The following is a 9,846-nucleotide window of genomic DNA, read 5'->3' as shown; positions in this document are numbered from 1 at the left end:
ATGGTCAGTAATCTGTTTGTTAACTTGGCTTTCGAAGACCTTAGAAAGACAGGGTAGGATAGATATAGGTCTGTAGCAGTTTGGGTCTAGAGTGTCACCCCCTTTGAAGAGGGGGATGACCGCGGCAGCTTTCCAATCTTTGGGAATCTCAGACGATACGAAAGAGAGGTTTAACAGGCTAGTAATAGGGGTTGCAACAATTTCGGCAGATAATTTTAGAAAGAGGGGGTCCAGATTGTCTAGCCCGGCTGATTTGTAGGGGTCCAGATTTTGCAGCTCTTTCAGAACATCGGCTATCTGGATTTGGGTAAAGGAGAAAGGGTGGGGGCTTTGGCGGGTTGATGTAAAGTGTGCCGGGCAGTTGACCGGGGTAGGGGTAGCCATGTGGAAAGCAATGCGAGCCGTAGAGAAATGCTTATTGAAATTCTCAATTATAGTGGATTTATCGGTGGTGACAATGTTTCCTAGCCTCAGAGCAGTGGGAAGCTGGGAGGTGCTCTTATTCTCCATGGACTTTACAGTGTCCCAGAACTTTTTTGAGTTAGTACTACAGGATGCAAATTTCTATTTGAAAAAGCTTGCCTTAGCTTTTCTAACTGCCTGTGTATATTTGTTCCTAACTTCCTTGAAAAGTTGCATATCACGGGGGCTATTTGATGCTAATGCAGAACGCCACAGGATGTTTTTGTGCTGGTCAAGGGCAAACAGGTCTAGCGTGAACCAAGGACTATATCTATTCCTAGTTCTACATTTTTTGAGAAGGGCATGCTTATTTAAGATATTGAGGAAGGCACTTTTAAAGAATAGCCAGGCATCATCTACTGACGGGATGAGGTCAATGTCATTCCAGGATACCCCGACCAGGTTGATTAGAAAGGCCTGCTCACAGAAGTGTTTCAGGGAGCGTTTGACAGTGACGAGAGGTGGTTGTTTGGTCGCAGACCCATTACGGATGCAGACAATGAGGCAGTGATCGCTGAGATCTTGATTGAAAACAGCAGAGGTGTATTTGGAGGGCGAATTAGTTAGGATGACATCTATGAGGGTGCCTGTGTTTACTGATTTGGGGTTGTACCTGGTAGGTTCATTGATAATTTGTGTGAGATTGAGGGAATCAAGCTTAGTTTGTAGGATGGCTGGGGTGTTTGGCCACGCAGTCGTGGGAGAACCGGGACCCCTGATGGGACCCTGTGTTGAGGATCAGAATCGCAGATGTGTTGTCGCCTACCCTTACCCCCTGGGTGCGGAAGTTGCAGAGGGAGGTGTTTAGTCCCAGGGTCCTTAGCTTAGTGATGAGCTTTGTGGGCAACTATGGTGTTGAATGCTGAGCTGTAGTCAATGAACAGCATTCTCACATACAGTGGAGAGAACAAGTATTTGATACACTGCCGATTTTGCAGGTTTTCCTACTTACAAAGCATGTAGAGGTCTGTAATTTTTATCATAGGTACACTTCAACTGTGAGAGACAAAAATCCAGAAAATCACATTTTATGATTTTTAAGTAATTAATTTGCATTTTATTGCATGACATAAGTATTTGATAACCTACCAACCAGTAGGAATTCAGCTCTCACAGACCTGTTAGTTTTTCTTTAAGAAGCCCTCCTGTGGCGGATCACGTGACCCTTGAACGAGATGGCCGCATGAACTAAGAGCTCCGCACAAGTAGTTTTCAATTCCTAAACTTACCTCTACTCCAAGTTCAAACTCATTTAGCTTTAGTAAAAAAAAAGTCATGGCGGCTACAAAAGGCGACACTACAGGTGACATTTTTACTCGGACTCGAGCATTAGCACCGGAAAAAGCCTCCAAGAAGAAGCTAGCTTCAGAAAAAGCTAGCGCCATTAGCCAGGAGCAAGACGACCCGCTCCCCCCCGAGGCACAACGAATGCCAACCTCGCACTCTGTCCACCGACAGGCCCATAAAACTCGAGAGAGCTCACCGAGCACTGAGGCCTCCATCAGCAGCCAGACAACCACCGCGCCCAATCACCATACGTTTCCTGAGATTCACCGACAAGGAACGAGTCCTACAGGCGGCGAAAAACAACACCATCACAGTGGGAAACGCCAAACTTACTTTACACCAGGACCTGTCAGCTGGAATACGCCGAAAGCGCAGAGAGTTTGACGAAGTGAAGAAATACTCAATTGACTGAGGCATCTTCAGGGGACTCAAATACCCAAACAAGCTCAGGATTCTTCACCAAGGAGCCTTGCGACACTTCAAAACTCCCAAAGAGGCAAAACATTTTTTTGAAAGACAATACTGGTCAATGAGAAACGGACCAATGACTAAATGCGATTAATGCTATTACTAAAGGAGATAAGACAACATATTGCCGATATCCAAAGACCCATCCGCTAAATGTCATTTTAGCCGTCCAATTTATATTTATTTTCCTTTAGCTGAGAGAGATAGGCTCTATAGCCTAACCTAGGCCTACTAATGTTTCAGCCTACTTTTATTTCCCTGTTTTTTTGTTGCTATTATTACTTGGGGTTCCCTATGTTCCTTGGGGGAGGTATTGTAGGCTGGGCTATTGATTTTATTTTTCTCCCTCTTTTAGTGTGGTCTGGACGGGGGCTACGTTGTCATTTCCTTAATGCGGGTGCGGAGAAGAGAGGATGAGGCATTTCTTTGGTGGGGAGAGGGAGACGTTGTGCGTTGCTAACTGTTCCCGTTTTTTTTTTTTTCAGAACACAGAATTGAGACTGAGCGGGGGGGTAATAGATCCAACGGGATCTGTCGAGTTGTTTGGGAACTCGGCTGGGGTGTTCAGAGATTATTATTTTATGTACACCATTTATTTTCCTTTTATGTGAACCCAGCTATAACTACTATCCACTTTTACCCAGCGATGACCTGCACTAAAGTTCGATTACTGTTCGATGACAATGACTAGTACCTTAAATCTATTGACATGGAACTGCCATGGTCTCGGTCATGCAATAAAACGGAAAAAGATACTATGTGCTCTAAAAAAGGAAAAGGCAGTCATCGCGCTATTACAAGAGACACACCTCTGTGATGCTGAACATGCCAAACTCCACAGAGCTTGGGTGTGACAGGTGTATTTCTCATCTTTCAATTCAAACAGTAGAGGCACAGCCATACTTATCCATAAAAATGTTCCATTCATAATTGACAAAAACATATCTGATCCGGAGGGGAGATTTATTTTGATAACTGGGTCACTATATGGTCAACCAATTACTATCTTAAACATATACGCCCCTAATACAGATACTCCTGCATTCATGTCAAAAATGATAACCCTGTTCAATGAGCATTGTGTTTCCTTTGGCGTGGTGGCCGGAGATTTTAATTGTACCCTCAACCCAACCCTAGACAAATCATCTTACGTCCCCACCGCAAATCCTAGATCTGCAAAGATGTTGAACTCTCTTACTAAAGAGATGGGACTGATAGATATCTGGAGAGAGACTAATAGCTCATCTATGGACTATACATACTAGTCTAATGTCCATAACACCTACTCCCGTATAGATTATATTTTTTATCCCAAAGAGTTTCATAAATTCAGCCACATGTACAATCGGACCCATAGCACTTTCAGATCACGCCTTTGTCCACCTCCGCTTTGACCTCTGCAAAAACATCCCGAGGTCAAAGAGCTGGAAATTCAACACCTCCATGCTATCAAACGAAGCGTTCCATACATTGGTAACTACATGGATAGACAACTACACACAATTCTCCTGTTTCTCCGGCCACAATGTGGGACGCTGCTAAAGCCACACTAAGAGGTCATCTAATTGCATATGCTTCCTCTAAGAAAAAAGCAATGGAAGCACACAGGCTAAATCTTGAGAGGGAGCTGGAGTGCTGTGAAGAAATACATAAACAATCCCCAGACAGCACCTCCTGGAGTCATCTTAAAGCAGCCAAAGCCAAACTGAATTTGGACTACACTTGGGAGATAAAAAAAAGTTTTCTTTACTAAACAGAAATACCATGAGCATAGCAATAGGCCCAGTAGATTGCTTGCTTACCAATTAAAAAAGGAGCAGTCAGAGCGTACAATCATGGCTATCTGAACAGCAGAGGACGAGGTCACATATGACCCAAAAAAGATCAAATGAACTTTTCATGATTTTTACTGCAAACTATATACCTCTGAGAGAAAACAAACGGAGGCAGAACTCCACTCTTTCCTAGAGGGAATCTCGCTACCTAAACTATCAAAGACCGACCAAGAAGATCTCAACTCCCCCTTCACTCCTGAGGAGATCCTGGAGGCAATTACCTCCATGCCACCTAATAAGTCCCCAGGCCCAGATGGATTCCCCAGAGAGTTCTACAAAGCTTTTTGGCCCCAGCTCAGCCCTATCTTCATGCCAATGTTGGAGGATTTTTGCAAAAACGGAGTTCTCCCAGAATCAATGCACACAGCTCGCATTACAGTGTTGCTAAAAAAGGGCAAGGACCCCCTATCCTGCTCGTCCTTCCGGCCCATAAGCTTGTTGGATTTCGACTATAAAATAATTACCAAATCGCTCGCCAAAAGACTAAACACTCTTCTTCCCAAAATAATAAAAGCTGACCAAACTGGATTTATTAGAGACAGATACTCTTCTGATAACATTCGCCGTCTTTTTGATAGTATTGATCAAGTAAATGCACAGAAGACCCCTGTCCTGCTGGCTTCACTGGATGCTGAGAAGGCGTTTGACAGGATGGAGTGGAGCTTTCTGTTTTCAGTCTTAGAAAAGTTCAATATGGGCCCAAATTTTATTAAATAGATCAAATCACTATACTCTCATCCAAATGCCATGGTGACTACTAATGGACTAAACTCTGACAGATTCCCTCTGGAACGGGGCACAAGACAAGGGTGCTCGCTGTCCCCCCTGCTCTACTTGTTGGGGGCGGAGCCTCTGGCAGAGCTGATAAGGAGCATTCCAAGTATTATGGGTGTTTCTGCAGGCGGCCTGCAGCACAAGATTTCGCTTTATGAGGATGATGTCTTGCGCTACATATCCAACCCTGAGAAATCCCTCCCTCTCATTTTAGACACAATTGCTCAGTATGGCAAGTTTTCAGGTTATAAGATCAATTTTAACAAATCCACTGTCTGCCCTCTCAATATTACACTCACCAGCTCTATGAAGACACTATGTCCTTTCCAATGGAAAACACAGGGGTTTCAATACCTCAGGATCTTCATAACACCAGATCTGAATAGCTTTTTCAAGGGAAATTATCTTCCACTCCTGGATCGAATCAAGAACGATCTCCAAACCTGGATCTCCCTACCAATTAGCTTAGTGGGAAGAATGACTATCATCCGTATGAACGTCCTCCCTAGACTGAACTACTTATTTCAGATGCTCCCATGCTATCTCCCAGTTTCCTTTTTCAAAACAACTAACCAAAGCATCACCAAATTTATATGGGGCAATAAAAAACCTAGGATCAAGTTTTCCACTCTATCAAAACCTGAATCTAAGGGTGGTCTTGCCCTTCCCTCCCTTCAATTGTACTACTGCTCTGCCCAAATCCGCAACATGCTAACATGGATCACAAACAGACAAGAGTCAACGTGGATTCAGTTAGAAGCCCAATCCTGTGGTTCATTGCCCTTAAGCTCAATTATATTTATTAATAACTTTAGTGAAGTGGGCAACATAGCCAAAACCCTTGTGATTTACAACACCCTACTAGCGTGGAGGGACTGTAAGAAATACCTGGGCATTTCCTCCCAAATATGTTCTCACTCGCCTATAGTAGGCAACCAAGACTTGCCAAAAACCCTGAGGGATGCCAACTTTAATCTTTGGCATACTCTAGGAATCTGGACCTTTTCAGACCCATTTCATCAGAAAACCACTACACTGAAATCCTTTCAAGAGCTCTGCAGTGAGTTCGATGTGACATGATCCCATTTTTTAAAATATCTTCAAATTAGACATGTAGTTTCCTCATTTACCTCCAAGAGGAGGTTTAGAACTCAGTTGAATGAAGTTGAAACCCTTCTTGTCACAGCACAATCCATTAAAGGCAAAATATCTTACATCTGTAGAATCCTTTCTGAGAAAGGAGGCTCCTCCTTTACTCCTTTGAAAATAATTTGGGAAAAGGACCTTGGTCTGACGATCAGTGATGAGTTATGGGCGGAGGTTTACAACAGGGTATACTGCACCTCTACTAATGTAAAAATTAAAGAATCTAATTACACATTTTTGTACAAATTTTATTATGCTCTTTTGAGACTCCATAGAATGAAAACAGATATGTCTCCTAACTGTAAAAGATGTACCTCTGAAAGTGGAACCTATCTGCATGTATTTTGGAGCTGTAGAGAGATTTCCAGAATCTGGCAATCTATACATACTGATGCACAGAAAATACTAGAGGTACAGTGTGATATGACCCTGTGTATCTATCTTCTTAATGCCAGCAGGACTTTGTTCTTGATCCTGACAGAGAAAATTAGCTTATGACCATACTTTGCTAGGGAATGTATTTTTGTGTGTGTGTGTGTGTGTGTGTGTGTGTGTGTGTGTGTGTGTGTGTGTGTGTGTGTGTGTGTGTGTGTGTGTGTGTGTGTGTGTGTGTGTGTGTGTGTGTGTGTGTGTGTGTGTGTGTGTGTGTGTGCGTGCGTGCGTGCGTGCGTGCGTGCGTGCGTGCGTGCGTGCGTGCGTGCGTGCGTGCGTGCGTGCGTGCGTGCGTGCGTGCGTGCGTGCGTGCGTGCGTGCGTGCGTGCGTGTGCGTGCGTGCGTGCGTGCGTGCGTGCGTGCGTGCGTGCGTGCGTGCGTGCGTGCGTGCGTGCGTGCGTGCGTGCGTGCGTGCGTGCGTGCGTGCGTGCGTGCGTGCGTGCGTGCGTGCGTGCGTGCGTGCGTGCGTGCGTGCGTGCGTGCGTGCGTGCGTGCGTGCGTGCGTGCGTGCGTGCGTGCGTGCGTGCGTGCGTGCGTGCGTGCGTGCGTGCGTGCGTGCGTGCGTGCGTATGTATGTGTGTATATACAGTGCCTTGCGAAAGTATTCGCCCCCCTTGAACTTTGCGACCTTTTGCCACATTTCAGGCTTCAAACATAAAGATATAAAACTGTATTTTTTTGTGAAGAATCAACAACAAGTGGGACACTATCATGAAGTGGAACGACATTGTTTGGATATTTCAAACTTTTTTAACAAATCAAAAACTGAAAAATTGGGCGTGCAAAATTATTCAGCCCCTTTACTTTCAGTGCAGCAAACTCTCTCTAGAAGTTCAGTGAGGATCTCTGAATGATCCAATGTTGACCTAAATGACTAATGATGATAAATACAATCCACCTGTGTGTAATCAAGTCTCCGTATAAATGCACCTGCACTGTGATAGTCTCAGAGGTCCGTTAAAAGCGCAGAGAGCATCATGAAGAACAAGGAACACACCAGGCAGGTCCGAGATACTGTTGTGAAGAAGTTTAAAGCCGGATTTGGATACAAAAAGATTTCCTAAGCTTTAAACATCCCAATGAGCACTGTGCAAGCGATAATATTGAAATGGAAGGAGTATCAGACCACTGCAAATCTACCAAGACCTGGCCGTCCCTCTAAACTTTCAGCTCATACAAGGAGAAGACTGATCAGAGATGCAGCCAAGAGGCCCATGATCACTCTGGATGAACTGCAGAGATCTACAGCTGAGGTGGGAGACTCTGTCCATAGGACAACAATCAGTTGTATATTGCACAAATCTGGCCTTTATGGAAGTTGCAAGAAGAAAGCCATTTCTTAGAGATATCCATAAAAAGTGTCGTTTAAAGTTTGCCACAAGCCACCTGGGAGACACACCAAACATGTGGAAGAAAGTGCTCTGGTCAGATGAAACCAAAATTGAACTTTTTGGCAATGAACACACCATCCCCACTGTCAAACATGGTGGTGGCAGAATCATGGTTTGGGCCTGCTTTTCTATAGCAGGGACAGGGAAGATGGTTAAAATTGATGGGAAGATGGATGGAGCCAAATACAGCACCATTCTGGAAGAAAACATGATGGAGTCTGCAAAAGACCTGAGACTGGGACGGAGATTTGTCTTCCAAGACAATGATCCAAAACATAAAGCAAAATCTACAATGGAATGGTTCAAAAATAAACATATCCAGGTATTAGAATGGCCAAGTCACAGTCAGCTCCGGCTGCTCCATGCAGACTGACATCTCTGGCTGCTCCATGCTGACTGACATCTCTGGCTGCTCCATGCTGACTGACAGCTCTGGCTGCTCCATGCTGACTGACAGCTCTGGCTGCTCCATGCAGACTGACAGCTCTGGCTGCTCCATGCAGACTGACATCTCTGGCTGCTCCATGCAGACTGACAGCTCTGGCTGCTCCATGCAGGCTGGCAGCTCTGGCTGCGCTAAACAGGCAGGAGACTCCAGCAGCGCTATAGAGGAGGAAGGCTCTGGCTGCGCTGAACAGGCGGGAGACTCTGGCAGCGCAGGAGAGGAGAAAGGCTCCGGTAGCGCTGGAGAGGCGAGGCGCACTGTAGGCCTGATGCGTGGTGCTGGCACTGGTGGTACTGGGCCGAGGACACGCACAGGAAGCCTGCTGCGGAGAGCTGCCAACGGAGGACTGATGTGTGGAGGTGGCACTGGATAGACCGGACCGTGCAGGCGCACCGGAGCTCTTGAGCACCGAGCCTGCCCAACCTTACCTGGCTCGATGCCCACTCTAGCCCGGCCAATACGAGGAGCTGGTATGTACCGCACCGGGCTATGCACCCGCACTGGAGACACCGTGCGCTCCACAGCATAACACGGTGCCTGCCCGGTCTATTTAGCCCCCCGGTAAGCACAGGAAGTTTGCGCAGGTCTCCTGCTGCCGCTGTTGCTTCTCCTCATACCAATGCCTCTCAGCTCTCGCCGCCTCCAGTTCTTCTTTGGGGCGGCGATATTCTCCAGGCTGATCCCAAGGTCCTTCTCCAAACAATTCGTCCTCCCATGTCCATTCCTCCCTTTGTTGCTCCTGCCTGTTAACACGCCGCTTGGTCCTGTTGTGGTGGGTGATTCTGTAACGGCTTTCGTTGTGGGAAGGAGGAACGGACCAAAATGCAGCATGGTTGTTATTCATTTTATTTTAATAAAGAAACTATACACGATAAACTAACAAAATAACAAACGTGCGAAAACCGAAAACAGCCCTATCTGGTGCAAAACACAGAGACAGGAACAATCACCCACAAACACATAGTGAAACCCAGGCTACCTAAATATGGTTCCCAATCAGAGACAATGACTAACTCCTGCCTCTGATTGAGAACCATACCAGGCCAGACATAGAAATAGACAAACAAGACATCCAACATAGAATGCCCACTCAGATCACACCCTGACCAACCAAAACATAGAACCGTACAAAGTCAACTATGGTCAGGGTGTGACACTTGCCTAGTTAAATAAAGGTAATATATTTAATTTGCACTTTTCGCACCAAAGTAAGTTTATCTCTAGGAGACAGAATGCGTCTCCTTCCTGAGCGGTATGTCGACTGCATGTTCCCATGGTGTTTATACTTGCGTACTATTGTTTGTACAGATGAACATGGTACCTTCAGGCGTTTGTAAATTGCTCCCAAGGATGAACCAGACTTGTGGAGATCAACATTTTTTTTCTGAGGTCTTGGCTGATTTCTTTGGATTTTCCTATGATGTCAAGCAAATAGGCACTGAGTTTGAAGGTAGGCCTTGAAATACATCCACAGGTACATTTACTCAATGATGTCAATTAGCCTATCAGAAGCTTCTACAGCCATGACATAATTTTCTATATTTTTCGAAGCTGTTTCAAGACACTGTCAACTTAGTTTATGTAAAAGTCTAACTCACTGGAATTG

This window comes from Oncorhynchus masou, chromosome 10, assembly GCF_036934945.1.
Source record: "Oncorhynchus masou masou isolate Uvic2021 chromosome 10, UVic_Omas_1.1, whole genome shotgun sequence".
Classification (NCBI taxonomy): Eukaryota; Metazoa; Chordata; class Actinopteri; order Salmoniformes; family Salmonidae; genus Oncorhynchus; species Oncorhynchus masou.
Note: the sequence above shows the minus strand (reverse complement) of the source record.